Source organism: Lissotriton vulgaris, chromosome 9, assembly GCF_964263255.1.
Source record: "Lissotriton vulgaris chromosome 9, aLisVul1.2, whole genome shotgun sequence".
NCBI classification, from domain to species: domain Eukaryota; kingdom Metazoa; phylum Chordata; class Amphibia; order Caudata; family Salamandridae; genus Lissotriton; species Lissotriton vulgaris.
The window spans coordinates 460,848,629-460,873,983 of record NC_141697.1 but is presented as its reverse complement, the minus strand read 5'-3'; positions in this window follow the sequence as shown (position 1 = coordinate 460,873,983).

Sequence of the window (25,355 nt, the reverse complement as noted above, 5' to 3'; positions counted from 1 at the left end):
TTATCGTGCAAAAAACAGGCATATTGTGTGTGGTGCAGACACTTCTGTTCAGTTTTAACTCTTTTTCTGTTGTCAACAAAATATTTTAATTCATAATTTGGTTTGCATTGTTAACTGTTTTTTAATATTTCCATCATTTTATTTGACAAATAATGGATATATTAAAAAACGTATAACAACAGTTAACAATGGAAACCAAAATATGAATTAAAATATTTTGTTGACAAATGAAAAAGATTTAAAACTGATTATTACCATGGAAAAGAAATTGATGAAACTGTAATGTTCGCTGAAAAGTGCACACATCCATCGGAACAGAAGTGTCTGTACCACACAAGATATGGTATACGAAAGGGCACCTAAAAAGTACGCACCAGGATGTAGTAGTACCAACAAAAGAAAGGAATATAGCTTGAGTACGAATAAATCACAAGTGCACAGAAGGACTTTCCAATTGATCTCGCAAAAAACAGGGAGACACACTCATTGCATCACTGGGCGAATTGTGTAATTCGGTGCCGGCGTTAATGAGGCTTTGATGGTTTTCACCCCTTCCTAGGGCTCCTGGCATCAGCTCCACTCTTCCTTAGCTTGAAAAATGTGCCCCCCCTCCCCGAAATTTGACTCTAGGTGGCCTCTGCTTCAAGCTGTGGGAGCAGCCAGGCCCGGACCTTCTCTCTTGCCCATCAGCAGCAGTTTTCCCGCTCATCAAGCAGGGCTGTCATTGCAAGCGCTTTCTCACGCTTTTAAAATTGACGGCCCTGCAGACAAACACCACTGTGGGGGCTGTCAATAGTGACGGACCGGTGTTCCAGGGGGGGGGCAAGTGCCCCCCCTTGCCCTCCCCTGCAGACGCCCATGCTATAAAGATTTTAAACCTGGCACAAACATTGCGTTTTCATGTCGCGCGACGTAATCAATCAATCAATCAAAGACATTTGTAGAGCGCACTACTTACCCGTAGGGTCTCAAGGCGCTGGGGGAGGGGGGTGCCGTTACTGCTCGAACAGCCAGGTCTTCAGCTTCTTCCTGAAGGAGAGGTGGTCTTGGGTCAGGCGCAGGTCGGTCGGGAGGAAGTTCCAGGTAACCTCTGCGATGTGACACGCTATCCAATGATATGGCCGCACTAGCATCGCAACAACCCGCGATGCAAACAATGGCGATGTAAGCGCCGTTGCGATGTAAATGACGCTCTGTAAACGCGCGCAAAATCAAAGTACACGATGGATCATCATACTACAACCGGCTGAAATGTACTCATTTAGCCATGTCAATTTCCAGTAGTTGGTTGTAGGACTCTTTTTTCGGCAATGTCATTGGATTCAATGGTAATCTAGATTTATCACAGTTCTGCTGGAGCAAGAGTCAGCTTAAATTAAGTATAATTATTTACAAAATGTACTAGCCTAACACTCACTCGGTCAGGCCGACGGACCTTGGCCATTGAAGCGAGAAGAGAAATTAAATCATTAATCACTTCAACGATTTATCATCACTAGTCAATATTTGGTGTGAGTGAATGAAGAGAGTTTTAAAAAGTTGTAAATGTTTTTTAAGATGAAATCTTTAGTAGCTCCTCTTTATTTGGTCAGCTTTATCCATAAATCAATATTTCAATTAACTTTAATCAATACAATACATAGACTATTAATAAGCGCGTTCCATAAAGGAAAGAATCCCTATTCAAAATATTTAGAGAAAGGGTCAGTTAGAAACTCATTAAGAGCTCTATATAGAGCAAGCATAACGCTTTGATAAATTCAGTTCAATAAATGAGAAAAATCAGGGCAGAACATCCCATAAAGAGAAGTTCAAGAAACTCAGTACAGTCTCAGTGCAATATAGCACAGGATCTGGAGCAAATGGGAAAACATTCTCAATCAAAGTTCTGCAGACCAAAGTCTGCAAAAGCAAGCTAGCATTAGGTTGGCAAGTGAGGTAAAGAACAGAAGTCTGAGAAGTGAATGGCAAGAAGTCCAGAGAAGAAATCTGAACTAATCTAGGAGCACACACTTATATAAAAAACACATTTTGTTAGAATATGCAACCGTTGCCTCTCCAGTCTTCTTCCATCCGATCAGTGTTTGAAGGTTTCTTGGGAGCCGGATAACTCCTCATCATATCTTCAAGCAGACAATAAACTATTAAATATGTTAACCAAATTTGTTGCAACTAATATCGAACAGGCTCATCTTCACTTATGGCTTAGCTTTCCCATGTACACTTGTACAGTTCTATCATTCGAACTAAAGAAGGTAATGGAGAAGTTGAATCATCATTTATGGAAAAATAAAAATGTTTACAATGACATCACCCGGAAAGAAAATACAAGTTTGTTTAAGGGGTCAGCAATCACGTTTTTTGCTGATTCTTCATATAGTTTGCACAGTTTCCATTCTAAGCAGCAAACTAATCAATCCTACCAATACGTTTCTGGTGAAACGAGAATATTTGTACAAAATTTGCGAATTATGGTATAAAAAGAGAATCTTATTATGAAATAGCTTCTTGTAGCGGGGGTCAAGAGCATACATTTGTGTCATATCTTCATTGCACATGATCCCATTCTCACAAAAATGTGTGTGTGTTAGCATTTCTAAAGAAAGACCTTTAACATTTGAACTGAACAGATTTGAAGCCTAGCACAAGTAATTGTGACTGCTGTGTACATTTTCATTGTTTTAAAACATTTTCTTTTAGTTTTGCTTGCATGTTAATTTCTGCACATTTATAAACATCTAAATTATTGCATTTTATTTAAATACGCTATTACTTCTGATTACTTCTCTTTCTTAGTCTGTTTCTGGAAGGGGCAGTCTTGTGATCTATGAGGAAGCTGAGATCATTTGTCGTCTTGTGATATGGAGCTGTGGCTTTTTGGTGATGATGGCTTTGTGTGGATACTCCAGCCATCCAGTCCAACATGAAAATGTGCCAACTCCTCAGGATCTGTGTAGTATGTGGGCTTGCCATTCACCGTCACCTAAATCGTTGTTTGCTCTATCAGTCTGTATTGCTGTCCCATTTCTTGAGTTTCGGTTACTTGCACTAGTGACTTGCGGCAATCTGAATCTGAATTGCGGCAGCTCGTGCAGCCTTCTACGCTAATGAGATCAAAGCAAGCCCCAACCCCACGAAAACTATTTTCCTCAACACGCCACTGTGCCCTTTGTCTTGATAAACCTGAGACGGTGCCACACTTTCTCTTTGAATGCCCGGACTATGGACGCCCCAGATCACGTTGGCTTGGACCTATCTGCAGAGAATTGGGTACCCGTCAGTATTCTGTTGCCCTTCGGATTCTTTTAACCAATACAGCCCCTCCCATTGTATGTGCCGTTTCCAAGTTTTTAAAATGGGCCTGGTTGATTAGACTTAGAAGACTGTCCATTTCAATTTAATCATTTTTTAACTAATTTATGCTCACCAAATGTGTTTTACTCTTTTTCCTAATGTTCAGTCATACTTTTTCGACATGCTGTTTTTATCTTTTGTACTGCTTTTATGATATATGCATATCGAAATAAAGCAATCAACCAACGAAAACTATTTTCAAAATCGTCCAAAAACTTCAAAATGGCGACAAGCCTGCCTCTCACATCTCTACCACTCAGCAGTGTGAAGACCTAGCTACCTTCTTCACTGAAAAGGTGAGGAAGATCTACAATTCCTTCACTCACAACCCTCCAGAGGACATCAACTCCCCCAACGCCACATTCGAGGGCTCCAGGCTCACCTGCCTCCCAGCTATCTCTCACAAGGAACTAACCAAACTTTGCAGGAAGGTGAAATCCGGTGCCACGGCAGATCCAGTCCTTTTTCTGGGAGCCTTGGACTTCTTCCTTCCATCTTTGACCTCACTCCTCAATCTCTCATTCGCCTCAGCCACAGTACCCATCGGCTGGAAACAGGCCTGGGTCACTCCCATTATAAAGAAACCCACCCTAGACCCCTCCAAACCGGAGAACTACCGGCCCGTCTCATTGCTCCCATGGGTGGCCAAACTAGCAGAGGCCCACGCGAACAAAGTACTTATGACCATATAGCGGAAAATAACATCCTGGACCCCTCCCAACATGGAATCAGGCCGGGCCATAGTACGGAATCCGCTCTCCTTACCTCCACGGAACATTTGCGGAAAATCATGGACACCGGTAAAAGTGCCGCGCTGATACTGCTCGATCTCAGCGCGGCCTTTGATACGGTCTCCCATGACATCCTTCTAAAACGCCTGGAAAACATCGGGATCATAGACTCGGCACTGGAATGGTTCCGGTCGTTTCTTACGAATAGGTCCTTCAGGGTGTCAGCCCCCCCTTTCATCTCCCAACCTCAAGAGATAGGACAAGGAGTCCCACAGGGCTCTGCCCTCAGTCCATCTCTTTTTAATCTTTATATGCAACCTCTGGCGGAAGTTGCCAAAAAGTGGGATCTCACAATGGTGTCGTACGCCGACGACACACAGTTGGTTATCACCCTTAATGAGGCGCCCTCCCCCGATGCCACTAGATTCAGGGATGGACTGACCGCCGTCGCCAATTGGATGACGGCAAACTGCCTTCAACTGAATGGAGGAAAAACCAAGGTGCTGATCTTGGGCAAGAACCCCAACAGCTGGAGTGACCTCTGGTGGCCCTGCTCACTGGGTCCAGCCCCCCCCAAAAAACTCTGGCAAAAAACCTAGGAGTATGGCTAGACTCTGCACTCAATTTCCAGGCCCACACCAAAAAGTTGCTGCGACTTGTATTGGATTACTGAGAAGCCTCAATTCCATTCTAGGCTTCTTCGACCCCAAAACGCAGCAACTCATTGTACAATCGACCATCCTTGCCCGGCTGGACTACGCGAGTGTCCTGTTGCTAGGAGCTAACAAAGCTGAAATCAAGAGATTCCAACGTATACAGAATTCTGCGGCCAGGGCAATTGTAGGCCTGCCTAGAAGGTACTCCGCGAGAGCTACCATTCACAAACTTCACTGGCTGCCCGTGGAAGCCCGCATCCAATTCAAGGCCCTCACCTTTGCCTTTAAAATTCTGAAAACCGAGGGACCCGAGCTCCTGCGCCCGCTGTTAACACCCTACAACCCCCAACGCAACCTCCGCTCCAGAGGGCAACATCTAGTCTTGGTCCCCCACACAAAGTTCTGTCGCATCGGAGGACGATCTTTCAGACTGCTAGGGGCAAAATTATGGAACTCCCTTCCCCTCCACATCCGCTGCATCGACAACCTCTCACCTTTCCGTAAAGCTATTAAAACTCATCTCTTCCCCCCCCGTAGGTCTCCTTTTTCCCTCTCTCAGCTGGTTATGATATGGTTCTAGCGCCGGGACGCCCCGTTGCTGGGGCAGCTGTCGCGCTTTACAAAATACATAACATAACAACATAACATAACATGGTGGCATTGTGGTATACCTGATTGGTATATTTGATTTACTTGTAAGTCCCTTGTAAAGTAGTATAACATATACCCAAGGACTGTATTTCAAATGCTACTAGTGGGCCTGCAGCACTAAAACCTGTCTCAGGCCTGCTGCTGCATGTGTGTGTTGTTTACTGCCACGTCGACTATAGCCACGATTTAAACATCCCTTTTATTAAATACAAGACACCCCTAATGTAGACCCTAAGTAACCCAAAGGGCAGGGTGCTATGTAAGTAAAAGGTAGAACATTTACCTTTATGTTTTGCATGTACTGGTAGTGACAAACTGCCTATTTCGTTTTTCACTGTTGTGAGGCCTCCTCCTCTCATAGGCGAGCATTGGGAATTCCTTAACACACTTTTTTGCTGGAATTTCTTATCCGAGAGGAGTAGCTTTTTCATTCTTTATATGTTTGGAATGGTAATGATAAATCCTCCTTACTGGTGAAGCTGGATTTAACGTTACTGTTTTAGAAATGCAACTTTTAGAAAGTCGACATTTCTCTGCACTTACTGCTCCGTTTGTCTGACACCCTTTCTCCAATACACATCTGGGATGATTGACAGCACAATTTGTGCAGTCCCTCTAGACAGCTACAATACAGGAAGGATATGTGTGTCTGATTACCCATCTACATACATCTGCATTCTGATGGCCTTGCCTGGGCAGGATGGAAGGGAGGGGCTAACACGTCACTTGAATAGGCAATGTCCTACTCACGCAGAAAATACTGATTACCCCCCAGAGAAAGCCTGGCACATAGGACTAGGTTGAATGGGATGCTTGTGCACTTCATAGAGCTGTTTTAAAATCACCCTCCATGTAGGAAAGTAGGATCTGCTTCTTATGGTTACCCCCACTTTTTGCTGGATGTAATGCTGTTTTTGAGTAGTCTGACTGGGATCCTGCTAATCAGGACCCCAGTCTTTCTGCTTTCTCCCTAAACTGTTATGCATGTACATAGGTACACCCCAGATTGGATACTGGGTTACCACTGTCAGTCCCTAGTATATGGTACCTATGTACCCAGGGCCTAGGTACTCCAGAGGTCTCCCATTGGCTGCAGCATGTATTTTGCCACCCATGAGAGAGACCATTCAAAATGAACCTACAGGCCTGCCATTGCAGCCTGTGTAAGTGGGTGCATGAACCACTTACTTAAGATATAGGTTTACTATATCTAAGGGTCACTGCACTTAAAACCTATAAGTCACCCCTAAAGTAGGCCTTTACAATCCTGAGGGCAGGGTGCTTGGTTCTAAGAGAGAGGGTACCCATGCATGAGCAGGACACCCCTGCAGCCTAAGAAGTCAATTTTCCCGGGTTGTCAGTGAAGCAGCCATATACTATATATAGAGGGGCATTACATGACCGCGTGATGACCATCTCGAAGACGGCTCAGCCAACCCTATCGTGTTTGGTGTCAAACATGTTGGAATCGGGGGAGGAGTTACGCTACGATCCAAGATGGCCGCATAAGCTCCCGGCTCCGCCGACCTCCACCGGTAGCTCATATATCCTGCCTTTCATCCTTCACGCACGCCGGACTCCCACATGTATGAAGTGCTCCTGACTCCTGCGGTGCAAACCCGGACTCTCCAACTTACCGGGTGACAAAGTTACGTCGAATTTACTTCTCGGCCTATTCCAGGGCTTCCGCCGGGACCTCGATTTCTGGCCCATCCGGGTTGGAAGTGATCAACATCGGCTGTGGGACCAGGGTTGCTTCCGGTCTCCCGATCTCGGTTCAATACTTCTACTTTCAGTTGGCAACTGAGTAACCGGCTTAATCCAAGGACACGGCACAGTGACGCATGTGATATCGGTGACCACGGTCGGGGGTCCTATGCCCGGTGACGCCCTGGGGAGCCCGGAATGTCGTGGCGGCCCCCGCGAGTGGCGAAATACCGACCCTGCCTGTTGTGTGAGCGCTCGCTGTTGTCATAAGCCCCGTGTGTGCCTGGTTCCTGGACGGTGTTTCAGGGGTCCAAATCCTGCCTCGTCTCATGCCGGAGGAGATGGGGGGGACTGACGGCGCACCATCGCTGAGGTCCGTAATGGCCACCATTGGGGCGCTCCACTCTCACTTTGCCGTCCTGTGCCAACGAATGTCTGTAAAGCTGGATAACATACACTTGGAACCAGAAGTGGATAATCCGGCAAGTTGTCAGCATGCCTTGGACCCCGTGGATTATTCTCCGCACCATTTAGAGATCCCTGGACGGAAGTCTGTTTTAGCCTATTTTGATGACTCTGGCCTCATGGAGGGTGCACCTGTGATCGTTGTTGGCTTTCCCTGCTCCATTCCTGTTCGACAGAACATTGTTGCTAAAGGTTTTTACCGCCGAAGACAGTTCTTCAGTGACTTTCCGAGAGATTTGTCTTCCCTCTTCATCCTCCATTGTCGAATTTTCGGATGCCGCCATTTTGTCTCCTCTCCTCGATCCGTCGCCATTGTTTTGAACTGTCTTGGACGCTTCGCTTTCTTCGTGATTGCTGTGGCTTGGACGACATGGGCTTTCATGAAGAACCGAACTGGTCAGGGTTGACTTTGACATTCGGGGTTAGCTTTCTATGTGCTTTATGACGGATATGCACCGTGTATACTACTGGGAGACGGGAGGTTTTTGTTGGAGTTCTCCCCATGTGTGTGTTCAGTACTTGCTTTAATGGTCGACATTGAATTTTGGGAAGGTTGCTGCTGGTGGGGGGTTACGAGGACCGGGAGTGTGTTTATTGCTCTCCTCCTCCGCTTTCTTTCCTTTCTTTAGGGCAGTTCCGGGGCGACAGGCACGCTGTTAGTGGGGTTGGCCGTAGCCATTACAGGGGTGCAGGGTAGTGGGTGTTGGGGGGGTTTATTATTTTAGTTTGTTTTGTTCTATGGTCTCTTTCTTTTCCTCTTTCTCTTCGGTTGGGCTTTCCTTCCTCTTCAGTAGGTTGGCTGTCTCTCTCTATCTCACTTCTCTCTCTATCTGGCGTCTATATTGCCTATGCCTCACTGTCTCTGGAGGGTGGGTTTCCGGGATGCTGCTCTAGCTGAATCGTTCGCTTTTATACTGATTTTTACTCCTAGTCTGCTTCAGCGGGCGTAGTTTGTTTAAGGCTGTAATGCTCGTCACCTGGTTCTGATTGCAATGCGGGGTACGTCCCCCCCCCATCTCTTCTTAATTCTATTCTACGGTGTTCTACGGTGTGACGCCATCGATAGTGCAGCCACTACTGCTTCTTCATAACTAAAAAATGAAACCTTTGATATCCTTCGCTTAGTGGCACATACAATCATATGCCATGCTTGTCTCGTTGATATTACTCGGTCGTATATATTTGCACGCCACCTGAATCTATATCCTGAGTTTGCGGCCGGCCCCTGTAGTTGTAGGCCTGAGATTGTAATGCTTTGATAATTCAATAAAGGTTTTAAAAAAAAAAAAAACATGTGGGAATCATACCCCCACACTGGTAACCAGTGCATGAGGAATGATTCCACACACCAGGAAGGTCCTTTGTGGGGCCCTCAGTGTCCCGGTACCACCCTTTTATCTCTGGACAGCACAAATGGCTGCTGCCGACCAGAGACACATTTCTGCCCTCCTACTGCTGAGCCAAGCTCGAGCAGGGGAAGGCAGCACAATAGACATCCTCTCTCAGGGAGGTGTGACCACCTATTTAATTAGTGTATTAGGGCTGGGTGGGCGCGCTTGCCAGGACCTGAAAGCCTGCACGGGAGTAATTTTGGTGTCTTTGTGCATAGTTCAACTCAAAAAAGTCCTGGGAGCCATTGTCTCCCGCTCTGGGATGAAAGTGGACAAATGACATCGGAGTAACCTCCCCTCTGTCCAGATCCTCCCCTGGGAGGGTCCCTTGAATCTTTCCAACCGTCTACCGTGGGTACTTAAGGGTTTACCTGGTTGTAGGACCTTAGATTCGTTGTGCACAAGATTCAGAAGTGAAACCACTGCACTTCGGCCGTCTGGGCACTCTGGACTTCGCTGGACTTCGTTTTGGGCCTGACTTTGCCTCCCTCTCAGTCTGCTGCATTGTCTGTGCCCATGCACAGTACATGATCCATGTTGGACCTGTGGAGCATTCAAGACACCTGGAGATAATCTCCCTTGGAGTGAAGGAGTCACTCCCCTGCATTCGCAGGCACCGCAACACTGATGACCGGTCTGCTGATCATGAGCTCCTCCAGACCCTGAAAGGCTCAGCAACACAGGAGGTAAGTTTTTATGTCTTTCGAGGCCCGAGGTGCCCTCTCACCAAGTTTGAGGTCAGAATCCCTTGTGTAGGCTGCAATACTTGAACTCTGTGCTGTGCATACTTTTGCAAGTAAGTGCTTGTTGCTAATCCTGTGACAAGTGCATTGGGCTCCGAGAGCCCCAACCTCCGGCAACATTTCCTACAAAGATCTTCAACTACCTCGCACTGTGTGCTCCGTGTCCTGGTGTTTTGTAAAGCTGCCTGAGGTCCTCTCGTGGTTCCTGTGCCTCCAGCCTGTTGGTCCATTTGAGGGTTATATTTGTTTTCCTTGGGCTCCCCTGATTGCTCTGGGCTTGCCCTAGCTCCCCTGCTTGTGGTGAGTCCCCTGGACTTTGATGGTCTGAACCATACACTTCCTTGACTTCCTTTGTAGGCTTGTTAGTGCTTCCCCCAGACACTGACCCCTCAGCACTCAACATCCTTTATGGGGCAGCTAGCATCCAGCTCCTGGTTGTCCTCAACATTGCCTGGTCCCTGTAACTGCAGAGTCAAGGACACCATCAACTATCCTGAAGGACCTGACATTGGTGGGCATTTTTCTACCAAACCCCTGGTCACTCTCAAGTGACCTAGACTCTGTCCCCTCTGCTTTCAGGTACTCCCCCCCCCCCCCCAGGGCCTACTGTGTATTGGCGCTATTAACTGAGATTTCTTTGCTATAAGTATTGCATGCTTTGTGTATATCTCTGTGTGGGAGTTACTGGACCATACTAGAGAGTATTATATAATAAATACATATTTTTATAAATACCATGTGTAGTTCTCTTTCATTTAATCTATACTATAAAATTGCATTCTGGTAAAACAAGCTGCTTTACACGTCTTCAAGACTAAGCCTGAAGGCTGCTCTCCAGAGCTACCACTTGGATAGCTTTCTAAGGTTGTCTGACACCTATTAAATCACCATAAGGGTTGTCTGGACTGGTTCAAGGTGCCCACGTACATTAGTGGACATCATATACCAGGCCAGCCTCTCACACTCCACATCAAAGGCACTTTTGGGTGTAAGTACTGGGTCTCTGATCTCCTAAAAACAGACACTTCTGGATCTCAAGCTGGCCTCCTGTCAGCAGGACTGTTGTGCTGCTTAAAGGACTCATCTTTGGACTGCAGGCTGGAAGGCCTGCTTTTCTCTTGTGTTGCCCTGCTGCCTGCTGGTCTATGACTCTGCTGAGGGAGAGCTGGACATTCCATTCTTCCAAACGTCCCCAAGGGCTGGTTGCTTGCATCCTATTACTTGAAACTCAGAGATATCAAAGTCTCTACCCCTGCTCCTGTGCCTGGATCACTGGAAATGTCCCAGATACTTGCAACACGGATTATAACAAATCTCTTGTCAGAACCAGTGCATCATCCCGGTTACGGGAGTAAAACCGGCGCATTCGCATCAGAAACATGCTTTGCCTCCAAAGATCAATGCATCAGCAGCATGTCTCTGCTGCAGCTTGGCAAAATGCAACCCCATGTCTGCGTGGCAGAATCTGGTGCACTGCAGCATTGTGATTGGTCAGGGGAGTCAGCAGCCTGTGTGCTTCGACCTGAAGAGGACGAGGACAGAGGAAAGCAGCCACAGGGAAGATAAGTGGGTTTTTTTCTTGGCCCCTTTTCTTTTTTTTTCATTTTTAACCCCCATCCCTCTACTCCTCCCTCCCCGCCTCACCACTACTGCCTGGTAGCAGCCGCTACTGAGCACTACGGTCTGTGAGTACTGACACCTACAGGGTTGATAGTACTAGAGTGCTGGGTTGTTGATACCGTGTTGATAAGATTAACAAGTATGGGCAAGTATAATCCTTACAGTCAAGGAATTCAGCCTTTATGTCCTTCTAGTTTCATGATCCCATATAAAGTTTCATGAACATAAGTCTGTCAGGGTAGGCCTGCTGTCTTCTCCGTGGAATGTAGTGAGATGTTGCAATGCGGGTGGAAGAGTTCGGGGCTGTAGTGCTGCAGTAGTAAGGCAGTTGTGCCTATAGACTGGGTGTTAAGGGCATACCGGAGTAACTACAATAGCCTTGATGACCAAACATAGGCTTACCTGGTAGGAAAGTCAGTCCTCATGACCATTTGTGGTGTGACCACGTGGAAAATTTCATAGTAAAGACACGTTGAGGTTCTTTGCTTTCTGACTTCGTCCCGTATTTAGCCGCCATTTTGTGTCTCGTCGCCATTTTGTCTTGCCCTCACTCAGGCAGCACAGTGAACGGAGTGTTTTTGCTTTTCTCAGCTGCTACGTGTCCCTTCTGTTAGAGAGTAACTCCCTTGCCCTTGTTTACGAAACCGATGTCAGAGTCTGGCCGAGTTTATTAATCCATGTCTGGGTTGATTGATCCCTGTCTCGACTGCCTATTTTGCTTCTCCTATTCTTTCCTTAGATTATCTTATCCGACTGGCCTTCGCTATTCTCACCTTGTATTCTCTTGTTACACAAATATCCTTTGAGGCACACAAACACGTCTCGCCGCCTGCAAATTGGATTGTCGGTACTAGCACTGATAAATTTGTTGGGAGGGGTAACACACAGGGTTGAAAATGGGGCGTATTTGGGATACCTGATAGCTTGTTTTCCAACTTTTCCTATTGGCTTGCTTTGTGTATGTTGGGAGTATATGTCGTAAATATGTGTACTATAAGAGACTGTGCGCCACGGACTGAAGTGGCAGTCTCCTTAGAACTTACACCCTGTATGTACTTCTAGGACAACAGTGCTTAGCTGCAGCTAATAAACCTGGCTTTCTACGCCCAACAGAGTGTCTTGTGTCTCTGTTCGACAAGGCAGGTAAATTCAGGGATTTAAGGCGTGCCCTGCGCCGCCAGGCCCATAAGGCCCGGTTCTCCAACTGGCGCCCAATGTGGGGCAGCTTCAGAGGTAGCGGTTCAGCCCAAGGGTCGTGAGAAGCCTCTCAAGAAAATTCTGGAGGATTCACGAACCACGTCAAGCGACGCCTGTATGTCAAAGTGGACCGAAGGTCTTTTTCAGCGCGGCTACTCCTTTCCGACGGCTGCTGGTGACTGCTGCCCTGACTGCCGCCCTGCCTTGGACCCTCTGGTGATGACTGGTATTGCGAGACGTTAGACGGACCTCTGTTGGCGTGAGAAGACCACCTAGTTAAGTATTTGTGGGTAGCGCCCACTTCTTTGTTTTGTTTTATGGTTTTGTTATTCGACCATTGCAATAGCCGAAGCCAAGGTGTGAGTACGTGCTGTGTTCTTTGCTTTTAAACCCCTTGAAGTTCGTAAACGAACCAGTGAATTTAGGATGCCTGGTTTTAGAAAATTTAGAAAGTTTTGTTGTTTTGGTTGTGATAGGGATTCCCGGCTCCAGGACTCATGTCCGATTCCTCCGGTTGGAACTCCCACTTCTGAACTCTATTCTAAACATGGTGTTGGCCCCATTGCCTTTATTGAGGCACGATACACGAAGAAAGATGGTGTTTTGCAGTGGCCACAAAATGGTAGCTTTGAGCCTGATATATTAGACAATTCAGAATCAATTTTGTTCAAAAGAAAAGCCCGGCCGGCAATGTTTGACTCCTTTCGCCTTTGGCGTAAGGAAGCCAAACAGCGAGAAATTAAGCAGGCAAAAAGTGATAGAAAAGTGAACGATATGACAATCATACAGGCTGCCCAGTAGTTTAAGGACAATGAGACGGATCGAGCGATTGAAGTCTCAGACAGACAACATCATAAGGCAATAGATAGATGCTACCCTGTGTTGCCTACTTCTCCAGAGAGTAAGGATCTTGACGAAGATCCCTTGATGTCCCATTTGTTGAGATTGCCTCCGCCTTATGTACCAGGTGCTAATGCACCCTTATTGTTGCCACCTGCCCAGCAACCTGTTGTTCAGCCAGCTGGTCCGGCTCCTCCGCAATTGTCCCTTCATGCATTACAACCTGCACCTCCTTTGCCACTAACTTCTGTATCTCAGTCTCCTTCGTCTTCAGTTTCTCTTGTCACGGCTAGTCCTTCTCTTCCTTTGCTTAATACAGCGTCTCCAGTTTTATTGTCTGCTTCTTCCCCAACTCGCAATCGGTTGGTTGATACTGTTTCTGGTCTTTTCTCCCCCCTCTTTGGACCTTTTAATAGGACTCCTGCTTTTTCTCTAAGGCAATCCCGTAGTCAAATTCCAGATTCTGCCGAACGAGTTGCATTGGACTCTCTTGCTCACAAATGGATCATGAGTGGTCCACAGTATGGTATATCTGATATTCTGAGTACTTTTCTCCAGTGGAATGCGCCCATGCAGAGATATGTTTTTAATGTCATGTGTGACACTCTTGTCAAAGGATGGGAGGATATGGAGTTGGATTTAACTCCTCAGGGTCTGTTAGATATACAGGATAAGTTTGATAAAGGGCTTATTGTGGATTCCGAAGTTGAGGACGCTGTAAGGACACTTGTTACTTTCAGGTCTTTATATTCTTCTCAGACTGTTCTTGAACCTGATCCTGCAGTTAGACAGAAAATGAAACATTATCCTATGAGGGAAGTTCCTCCAGTATGGAGGGAAGCGGTTCCACAGGCAGGCAATATTCCGGGTGTCCCTGCTCATTTCCAGCGTATATGGGTACATGTTCCTTGGAAACAATCTGAATTTTTTGCGCTCAAACAGTCTCTACCGGACCCTCGTAAAAATCCTGCTGGATATTATAAAGAGCTGTCCCAGACTGTTGATGCGTGTATCATGAATCTGGCCGATATTGATATGCTGATGGGGAATGTAGTTCCACAAGCGTTGTGGGCGCGGATTCATAGGGAGGACTACAACCATGCTTTAGGTGGTAATTGGGCCGCTATTAGTGCCGCAGATACAGCACAAGTGGGTGGTGCTAAGCCAGATGATTTGATTACGCAATTGCCTGGTAGAATCATCGCTTTGATGAAGACGATGATGCCTGCCTTACGTGTTAACTGGGATAAGTTGGCTGCTGAAGAAAGATGAGAGTGCTTCTGATATCTTTACTCGTTTTGAGGAGACGTTTATTGACCACAGTGGTCAAGATATGAGTACTGAAGGTGGACAGCAATTGTTTGTGGATAAATTTGTATTTAATTTACTTCCAGAATTATCGCAAAAGTTGAAAGACTCAGAAAGTTTGTGGGCTGTTTCTTCCTCTGCACAGATATTAGCTACTGCTCAGTATTATGAAAATAGAGATAAAGAAGAGAAAGATAAGATCGAGAAGAAGACTAAGGAATTAAAAACGAAAGATCTTCTTCAACAGGCTTATCCCCCTCGTTCTGGTCAGCGTCAGTTTCAACAGCCTCCCCAGCCTCAGAGGTTGTTACAGAAACCTGAACATTTTGTTCCGCGACCTTTGCTTGGTCCTAATCAATGTGCTTATTGTAAAGAGGAAGGCCATTTTAAGAATAGCTGTCCGGTTTTATTGCAGCGTAATGATGCATTCCCAGGGCCGCGAGGCAGTGGTGGTTTTCAATCAGCACCTAGAGGTAGAGGGCGAGGTGCATTGCCTCAAGGACAGCGTTCCCTTCCCCCTCAGAATTCTTTGAATTATTTTGATCAACAGAATTTTCAGTCTGCGCAATATTACAATGACGATTACTGTGTTGAGGGTGAGGTTCAGGATTTTCATTCTAGTTAGGACAGCCATGGACAAAGTAAGGGAGTCGTATCAGTTCCAGTGGATCAGAATGGGCCTTATGTTGAAGTTGTTGCATTGGGTGTTGCAGAGCCATTTCTTTTGGATACCGGTGCAATGAGAAGTTCTATCATTCACTCTAAACTCCGTGGGGCACCTTTGTCTGGCTTAACTAATGTTTCTGTAGGATTTTCTGGCGCCCCAGTTACTAACCCGGTTTCTTGTCCTTTGCCTCTTTCGATTGGTCCTTGTAATCTGGAAGCTCCGCTTATTCTAACGACTGGTTGTGGAGAGAACTTGTTGGGTTTGGACTTGTTGAAACACCTTCATACAACGTTGTATTGTTCCACCGTTGGTGTGCATCTTACCTTAGGTGAGAAACTGGTTTCTTCCATGTATTTATCTAAAGACAAACTTCCACCTGAATTGCATTCTCTTCCTGCTACGCTTTGGGCTACAGGTCCAAATGATGTTGGTCTGCTCCAGATTCCGCCTTATGTGGTTACTATTAACCCTAATGTTAAACTACCACGCATTCCTCAGTATAAGATTTCCAATGATGGTGAACGTGCTTTGTTGGCTATTATCTATGATCTGGTTCAGAAGGGTGTGGTCTAAGAGACGAGAGGTAATGTTTGTAACAGTCCTGTTCTACCTGTCCTTAAACGCACTGATCCTTATCACCCTCTTGTATATTGTTTTGTGATCGATCTCCGGGAGGTAAACAAGATTGTTGTCTCCCAGTTTCCTGTTGTCCCAGATATCACTGCCTTGCGCACTATGATACCAGCTTCGGCGGCATGGTTCTCGGTTATTGATCTCAAAAATGCTTTCTTTAGTATTCCTATTGCTGAGGAAAGTAGGGATATTTTTGGCTTCTCTCTCGGAGGCCGAAGTTTCCGATTCAATCGTGCATCTCAAGGCTATTGTGAGAGTCCCTCCATTTACAGTCAGGCTTTGAAATCTCAGCTCGATGCTTTCACTTTGCCCAAGGTGCCACTCTTATTCAGTATGTGGACGATTTGTTAGTTGCTGCTGATTCAGAGGATGTTTGTAAGGATGTGACTGTTTCACTGTTGCGTCATTTGTCTGACCTGCATCACAATGTGTCACCCACTAAGTTGCAATATTGTCGCCAAGAGGTTACCTATTTAGGTCATCTCTTGACGAAGGAGGGAAGACGATTGACCCCAGAACAAATTCAAGCAATTGCGCAAATGTCTGTACCATCCACACAAAGAGAGGTACGTGCCTTTCTGGGCATTACCTCTTATTGTAGACAGTGGATTCCAATTTTTTCTTTGTTGGCTAAACCTCTGCTGGCACTTACTCTGAAAGACACACTCCAACCTCTTCCCTGGACTGATGAATGTCAGATGAGTTTTTCAGATTTACGTACTGCCTTGTGTTCTGCCCCTGTGTTAGGTACTCCAGATTACAGTAAGCCTGTCACACTTTACGTTCACGAAAGGGAAGGTTGTGCGTTGTCAGTTTTAACACAACAATTTGGAGACAAACAACGGCCATGTGCCTATTTTTCGGCTACGTTGGATCCAGTAGCCAAGGCATTGCCTAGTTGTCTCAGAGCTACAGCAGCAGCAGCGATCTCCATTCGCCAATCTGCTGGATTGGTACTAGATAACACGCTTGTTGTTATGGTACCACATGCAGTGGATACTCTTTTGAACAGAACGAAAACACAACACCTTACGAGTGCTCGCTTGTCTGGATATGAGCTGACGCTTTTGGCTATCCAGCAACATTGTTGCCCATTCGGAAGAGAAAGACACTCAAGAACAACATGATTGTTTTCTCCGAACAGAGGAGGAAACGAAAGGCAGAATAGACCTAAAAGACACACCACTTGTGGACCCGGATGGGATCCTATGGGTGGATGGGTCTTGTTTCAAACTTCCAAATGGTGAGACGACAGCAGCTTATGCTGTTACCACCTTATATACGATAGTGGAGACAGCACGCATTGCACAGAATTCAGCCCAAGCAACTGAATTAATTGCCCTGACGAGAGCGTGTGTGTTGGCTATGGGAAAGAGAGTGAATGTTTACACTGATAGCCAATACGCCTTTGGCGTGGCTCATAGCTTTGGTCGCTTGTGGAAGGAAAGAGGATTTTTTACTTCCCATGGGACTAAGATACAGCATGGTCAGTTGGTGACTGACCTTCTCGAGTCACTTGCTTTGCCTACACAAATAGCGATAATAAAGTGTAGTGCACATAAGAAGATCACTGATGATGTGGGTCGCGGAAATGCTTTCACAGATGAGGTAGCGAAAGAAACGGCGAGAGATGCTACGAGTCGCATGTGTGTTGCGGGCCCTGCAAGATGGGTCAGAGAGGGAGGAATGTGTGAGGACACGATAGAAAGTGTGAGAATGATTCAAGAAGAGGCTACTGAGAAGGAATTGAGTAAGTGGAAAGAAAGTACGGGAATGTTGGATGCAACAGGGTGATGGACGGAATTGTCAGAACATCAGCGTTGGCTGTTACCAGACGCCTATGTACTGCCTGTAGTTACTATGGCACATGGTCCAGCTCACATTAGTGAAAAAGGGATATGTAAACTTCTGGCTCCAGTATGGCAGAATGAAGGAATTCGTAAATGTGTGGAAAATGTGGTGAAGCATTGCATCGTTTGTTTAATGCATAATCCAGGAAAGGGAACCCCAACTCCAGCAGGTCATTTTGCTCCCCCTACGTACCCTTTTGAGGTGATACAAATCAATTACATTCATAAGGACCGCTGTAACAATTTAAAGTATGTTCTGGTGGTGGTTTGCGCCTTTTCCAGATGGATAGAGGCCTACCCCCTAAAGGACAATACTGCTTTGCCTACTGCTAAAGTCCTTTTGAAGGAGTTTTTCCCGAGGTCTGGTTTGCCGCGCATTGTCTGGAGTGACAATGGAAGTGAATTTGTAGGCCAAATTATGCAGAAAGTGTGTACGGGTCTTGGTATTAGGCAGAAATTCCATGCGGCAAACCACCCTCAGTCAGCAGGTTTGGTAGAGTGCTATATGGCACTCTCAAGCTTAAATTGGCGAAGATTCAGGCCAGCACGGGTCTTGCTTGGCCTGACGCTTTGCCTTTGGCACTTTTATCCACGAGAACTACTGTGCATTCTCGTTTAGGACTCAGCCCATATGAGGTCCTTTTTGGGCGCCCAGCTAACGTCTGGGGAGTCTCTCGACCTAAAAAGTATTCTGACATCCCATACCCAATGTTGATTGATTACTTGCATTACCTCACCACTAAATTACGTGTTCTTCATCAACAGGTTCAAAACACTTTGCCGGAGGCCTCTGCAGATCCAGGACACTCCATCCAACCAGGTGACTGGGTCTGTCTGAAAACTTTCCAGCGGAAAAAGAATTTGGAACCTCGTCAGGGCCCGCCTCGGCAAGTTTTGTTGGCAACACGTACAGCAATAAAGGTTGTCGGGAAGAAGAACTGGATCCATGGCGTGCATTGTAGGAGGGTACCTTTGCCCTTACCTTTTGAGCAGTGGATTCGTAAGGGCATGAGTGACAGTGAAGGCGAAAGGGTCCCTCGATTTGTACCTTTTAAGTAGTGCACGCCTGGATCGAACGAACTCTGAGAAAGAAGACGACGACATGTTGCAAGAATCTGTACCATCACATCTGCAATTGAACACAGTAAATCCAGAGACTCTGTTTCAGGACCAAACGATCCCTAATAAGACTCGGTACAATTTAAGAACCAGACTAAGAAAAGACAATTGAATTTTTCTTTTTCCATTTTCTGATTACGTTCTTGAGAGACATTTTTTTTCCACTATCCATCAAGTTGCAGGGTCACGGTAGGAGTCTTAAGCTGTGACCTGAGTAGTGACAGTAGGTCTGCAGGACTTGTAGTGTCATAGGACGGCTAATAATCACAGCTAAGTGATATAGGAAGATTGCCGTGAGCAACGCTTTAGAGAATGGATATTAAAGTGGAAAGCAATGATAAGAATGTAAAATTGAAAAGTAAATATAAGAAATTATTGGTTAGTCCGTGTGGCATAACCTTATGTATTTTAATATGTTCATGTATCTTATTGGCTTGTGTAAGTTGGGTTGTTTACACTATGCAGCAAGCACCTGTTCCAACTTCTGTTTCCTTGTCTTTTCCTACTACTGCCTCCCCACATCGGTTTCATACACTCCCAGAACATGAACAAATTTGGAGGACGGAATACTTCAATAATTCATTTATTCAGTTATTGCATCAGCATCAACTGGTAATGAATACCACTGATTGTTGGGTCTGTGGGCTCATGCCCCATAATACAGAGAGAGGGATGCCATATTTAGTCCTTCCGTTTTCCTATGAAGGCTCCGCTTGGGCCTATTTGGCCATGTTTTCTAATGTTTATCAGAACCAACTACGATATCCTCCTGGTAGTCCATATGGTGGTGGAGCAGATGTTAGTCACAGTTCTTTGATAAAGGGAATAGTGGCCATGGCTAGAATTGCTGAGACTAGTAAGATTCCAGTTGATGAGAAACGAGCATATGATGGCTGGAATGTGACTCGTTATGTCACTAGCCTTACAGATAAGGCTAGACAAAGAAGATCCCCACCAATTTGGACTGTACCTCATCGAGGTAATTTCTGTTTGCAGATCAATGGCCAAAATGTTAAAAACGCACAGGAGAAGAGTGTCTGTTCCCATACGTACATCTATTCACCTCAGAATTCTTCACCGTTAGTGCCATCACAAGGCACATATTTTGTCTGTCATGATAGAGCCTATACGTGGCTTCCTACCTATTTTTCAGGCACTTGCTATGTGGCTTTTCTTCTTCCTCCAACATATACTGCTCCTTCAGGTTATCATAGGAAAAGATATGGCAGAGGGGTTATTGATTTGAAGGACACAGCAGGACAAGAAGGAGATGACTTCATCAAAGGGTTGCTTCCTTTTTGGGGCCCAATGGCCAACAGCAGAGACATCAGACAGCTAGTTTGTGTTGTTGAGGCTACCATAAATGTAACTTCTGGAGCCTTGAGTAATCTGACAGCTGAACTTCAGGCGGATCGCCTTATGACTTTGCAGAACCAGATGGTTCTAGACATTGTCCTTGCAGATCGTGGAGGAGTCTGTAAATTGATCGGGTCTAGTTGCTGCATTTACATTCCAGATAATGCCCCTACAGTATACCAAGCCATCTCTAAGTTGCATATCATTTCCAAGTCTATATATCAGACGCAGGAGATTGGTCTGTGATGGGATGGTTTTGGGGACTACTGTTTACTTGGGGATGGAAGATACTAACGTTGCTTGGAATGGTTTTGGCCATCATTTTCTCTTGTTGTCTTTGTATACAGTGTGGCCCTGCCATCTGTGGTCTTTGTGCCACCATGTGTGTCCCTAGGCCTGTGTCACAGAAAACAGAGAACATTAAAATGATGTTGCAGCAACAGCTTGATGACCTCATGGCCATAGACATCGACTCAGACTAACTCGAGTCCGTTGTGTTTTGCCTGAGTAATGGCAAAAGGAGGGTCTGAGGTTCTTTGGTTTCTGACTTCGTCCCGTATTTAGCCGCCATTTTGTTTGTCGTCGCCATTTTGTGTTGCCCTCACTTAGGCTGCACGGTGAACGGAGTGTTTTTGCTTTTCCCAGCTGCTACGTGTCCCTTCTGTTAAAGAGTAACTCCCTTGCCCTTGTTTACTAAACCGATGTCAGGGTCTGGTCGAGTTTGTTAATCCATGTATGGGTTGATTGATCCCTGTCTCGACTGACTATTTGGCTTCTCCTATTCTTTCCTTACATTATCTTATCCGACTGGCCTTCGTTATTCTCTCCTTGTATTCTCTTGTTGCACAACCATCCTTTGAGGCACACAAACACGTCCTGCCACCTGCAAATTGGATTGTCGGTACTAGCACTGATTAATTTGTTGGGAGGGGTAACACACAGGGTTGAAAAAGGGGCGTATTTGGGATACCTGATAGCTTGTTTTCCAACTTTTCCTATTGGCTTGCTTTGTGTGTGTTGGGAGTATATGTCGTAAATATGTGTACTATAAGAGACTATGCGCCACAGACTGAAGTGGCAGTCTCCTTAGAACTAACACCCTGTATGTACTTCTAGGACAACTGTGCTTAACTGCAGCTAATAAACCTGGCTTTCTACGCCCAACAGTGTCTCGTGTCTCTGTTCGACAAGGCAGGCGAACTCGGGGATTTAAGGCATGCCCTGCGCCGCCAGGCCCATAAGGCCCGGTTCTCCAACGTGCGGACATATACATTCTGTGCCACAGGTTGTAGGCTAGGTTCACCACTGCTGAGGAGAGCAGTGCAGGAAGCCCCCTCACCACTAATGTCTTTCCTACTCCATCGTGGGTGTGAGATGTGCACTGGAAGAAGGCAGGCCAGGCAAAATGTGGCACTCCCTGTGATGATGTAGGTCCGTACGGGGTTTAGAGGGGAAAGTCACAGTTGGCTAGCTTGTCAGGTGAAGGGAGAGGGACATCGAAGACAATGGAGGTGGCACCTCTTACATCCTGCTAGGTCACCGGTATCCACACACAGCCTGTTCTGGCTTGTGGAATCAGCAGTAGCGCATCTCCCTTCCTCTGAGAGCGAAGGGATGGGCGAGCACAGGTATGCCAATTTGTATTTTCTTGCTCAGAAATCCCCATTATGTTCTGTAGGAAAGTAGGATCTGCTTTTATGGTTACCCCCACTTTTTGCCCGGTGCTATGCTGTTTCTGACTAGTCTGACTGGGATCATGCTAATTAGGACTCCAATCTCTCTTCTTTCTCCCCTAAATTGTTATGGTAAGTACATTGGTATGTACCAGATTGGATACTGGGGTATCCTTATAAGTCCAAAGTATATGGTACTAAGGTACCCAGGGCATAGGTACCCCAGGGGTCCCCCATGGGCTGAAGCATGCATTATGCCACCCATGAGGGACCACTCAAACTGTAACTACAGGCCTGCCATTTCAGCCTGGGTAAGCCAGTGCTAGCACCAATTACGAAAGATACAGGTTTCCGTATATCTAAGGCCACTGCACTTAAAACCTATAAGTCACCCCTAAAGCAGGCCTTTTCAATCCTGAAGGCATGGTGCTCGGTTCTAAGTGTGAGGGTGCCCCTGCATGAGCAGGACACCCCTACATACTATGGAGTTCATTCTCCCGGGTTGTAAGGGAGACAGCCATATAACATATAGAGGGGCACCGCATCATCACGCGATAACCATTTCGAAGCTGGCTGCACCGAACCATATCGTGTTTGGTACCAAACATGTTGGAATCATACCTCCCATGCCATAAACGGTGTGGGAGGTATGATTCCAAGCACTGAAAAGCCCTCTGTTAGGTCGTCAGTGCTTCCGGTACCAGTCCTGCTGCTGAGCCAAGCTCGAGCAAGGAAAGGCAGAACAATGGGTGTCCTGTCACTTGAAGGTGTGACCACCTCTCAGACAGGGTTTAGTGTATTGGGGCCGGGTGGGAGCATTTGCCAGCGCCACTCAGTCTGCTTGAGGGGCACATTTGGTGCCCTCCTTGCATAGTCCAGTTCAAACCAGTTCAGGGAGCCGTTGGCTCCCGCTTGGGCGCGAACTGGACAAAGGACATGGGAGTATGCTCCCCACTGTCCAACTCCTCCCCTGGGAGGGAACCATGAATCTTCCCAACCCTTTCCTAAGGTACTCAAGGGCTTACCTGAGGGTGGGTCCCTAGATTCGTCGTGGGGCACGATTCACTTCAGACACCACTTCATCTTCGACCATCCAGGCACTCTGGTCTTCGCTGGACTTCGCTCTGGGCATCAAGGCTACAACCGTAAAGACTCCTGCTGCTCCTGATCTCTTTGCCCTGCTCGTCTGCTGCAAGGTCCGTGCCTGTGCTCCATACAGAAAACCTTCCAAGGCCTGTGGGCATCCAAGAATCTCCCTTGAAGTGAAGGAGTCACTTCCTTGCATCTGCAGGTACCACAACTAAGCTGACCGGTCTGCTGATCCTGGGTTCCCACAGACTCCGAAAGGCTCAGCAACACAGGTGGTAGTTCTTCAAATCCCTTGAGGGCTGCCATGTCCTCTCACCAAGTTTGAGGCCAGTATCCCTCGTCAGAGCCGCAGGAACTGAACGCCTGTGCACAGCGTTGACTTACTGTTGTAAATGCTTTTTGGCTTCCTTCCATCAAGATCTTCGGGCTCCAAGTAGCCACAACCTCAAGCATCTCCAGTGACCAGAATCTTCTACCACACTGCTTCGCTTGCACCGTGGCTTGCATCTTTTGGTGAGCTGCTCGAGGTCCTCTTGAGACTCCAGCGCCTCCGGCCTGTGAGTCCTATTGAAGGTCACCAGGTCACCTTTGAATTCTTTGGGCTTCCCTGATTTCTCAGGCCTGACCTGACTCACCTGCTTGTGGTGAGTCACCTAGACCTTTCTGGTCACGACACTGCACCTTCTTCGCTTACCACATTGTTGGCAGTTGCCAATGCTTGTTCGTGCTCCCCACAGACACTGACCCTTCATCCTTCAACATTCTATGTAGGACAATTCGTGAATGGCTCCTGGTCCTCCACTGCATCGCCTGGTCCTGTCAGACAAAGTCTTCCTCTGAATCTGATGTGATGATATAAAGGCCCATCTCTCGATACCTCCAATTCTGACTGTAATAACTACACAGAATGTTGGAGTGATCAAGCGGGGGGAAAAGGGATTTGGGAAGGGAACAGCTGGGAGGGAGATCTGAAAAGGAAAAGTTAAACACACACTAATACTTAGCTATTTATAAATCAGTAAACTTTCCTGAATTCAAGCAGCAACTTAAATATGGAATCTTGTAATCCTACATACAATAATAGAATATTGCGCAATTAGACCTCTTGCAATTAAACCACCTCACTTATTATTGTGCAGATGCTAAACAACCTTTTTTGCAAATCAACTTTCCTTACTTCTCTGAAATTTCTCACTCAGAAAGGATATAATTCACATTACACGTCTGTAAATTATTCTCTACTAAAGCATCAAAAATAATAAACATTACTTGCAAAATCAAAACTGTGTGTGTGTATTTTTTCTTTTAAACACTTGCATAATTTTCTTTTACATAATCACAACCAATTTGCATTTATTGGAATGAATAAAGCCTTGATCTTTTTGTATGAAAAAACAATGAATTCTCTATTCAAAGTTATTGGGTTTACTTTCAAATTGAAAACAGCATTAACTCTTCTTTTAAAATCAAGAATTCTTTAAATTCAAAAGAAACCTAATTTTTGTATATATTTGCCTTCATACCTTAAGAGTACGACCTACTCTCAAGCTATAGGATCAACTGCACCTCTGGACTTCAAAAGAAAGAATTCCACGACGAAATTCTGCCCCAAAGAACGACCTTCTCAACTGCTGCCAATAAACTGCCACCTTAGGAATCCTGGAAGATGGTCTGCTCCAGCGCGGGCAACTCGAACTGCAGAAAGGGTTAAAAAAAAAGGTTCCAAAACACAGAGCCTAACAGGAATCACCCTCTCTCCTCAGAATCCTAGGAATAGTGAGCATAGCACCTTGGGTGTGGTCACGTACATCAACGTAACCACACCCGCGTATTTTCCCAGCTTGCGGCGTCACTGAGAAGCCTTACACATCTCGCGGATGCGACAGCATGCCAAATTGCACGCATCTCGCAGTACGCGGTTGCCAAAGTGCACGCATCTCGCGTACCCTGCCAAACCTCACGCATCTCGCGGACTATAGGGAAACAAATAGACTTTTAGGGCAAATTACAGTTCCAGTGTTTAGCCTGCCCTAACCCTATGAAAAAGCAACCACCTATGACCAGCGGGGGAAGACCTATGAGTCTTCCCACATAAATGTTTGGGACATGGTCGAAGACATGGCCGAAGACTGAATGGGGCAGGCCCTAAACCGCAAGCCCCCCTGGGCCTGACAGGTCCTCACAGCTGCAGCTCCAAGGGCACCGTCATCTCTCCTGCAACATATAACATCGGTGGGCATTCGTCTTCCAGACCTCCTGGTCACCCCTGATTGACCTAGACTCTGTCCTCTCTGCTTGCAGGTAC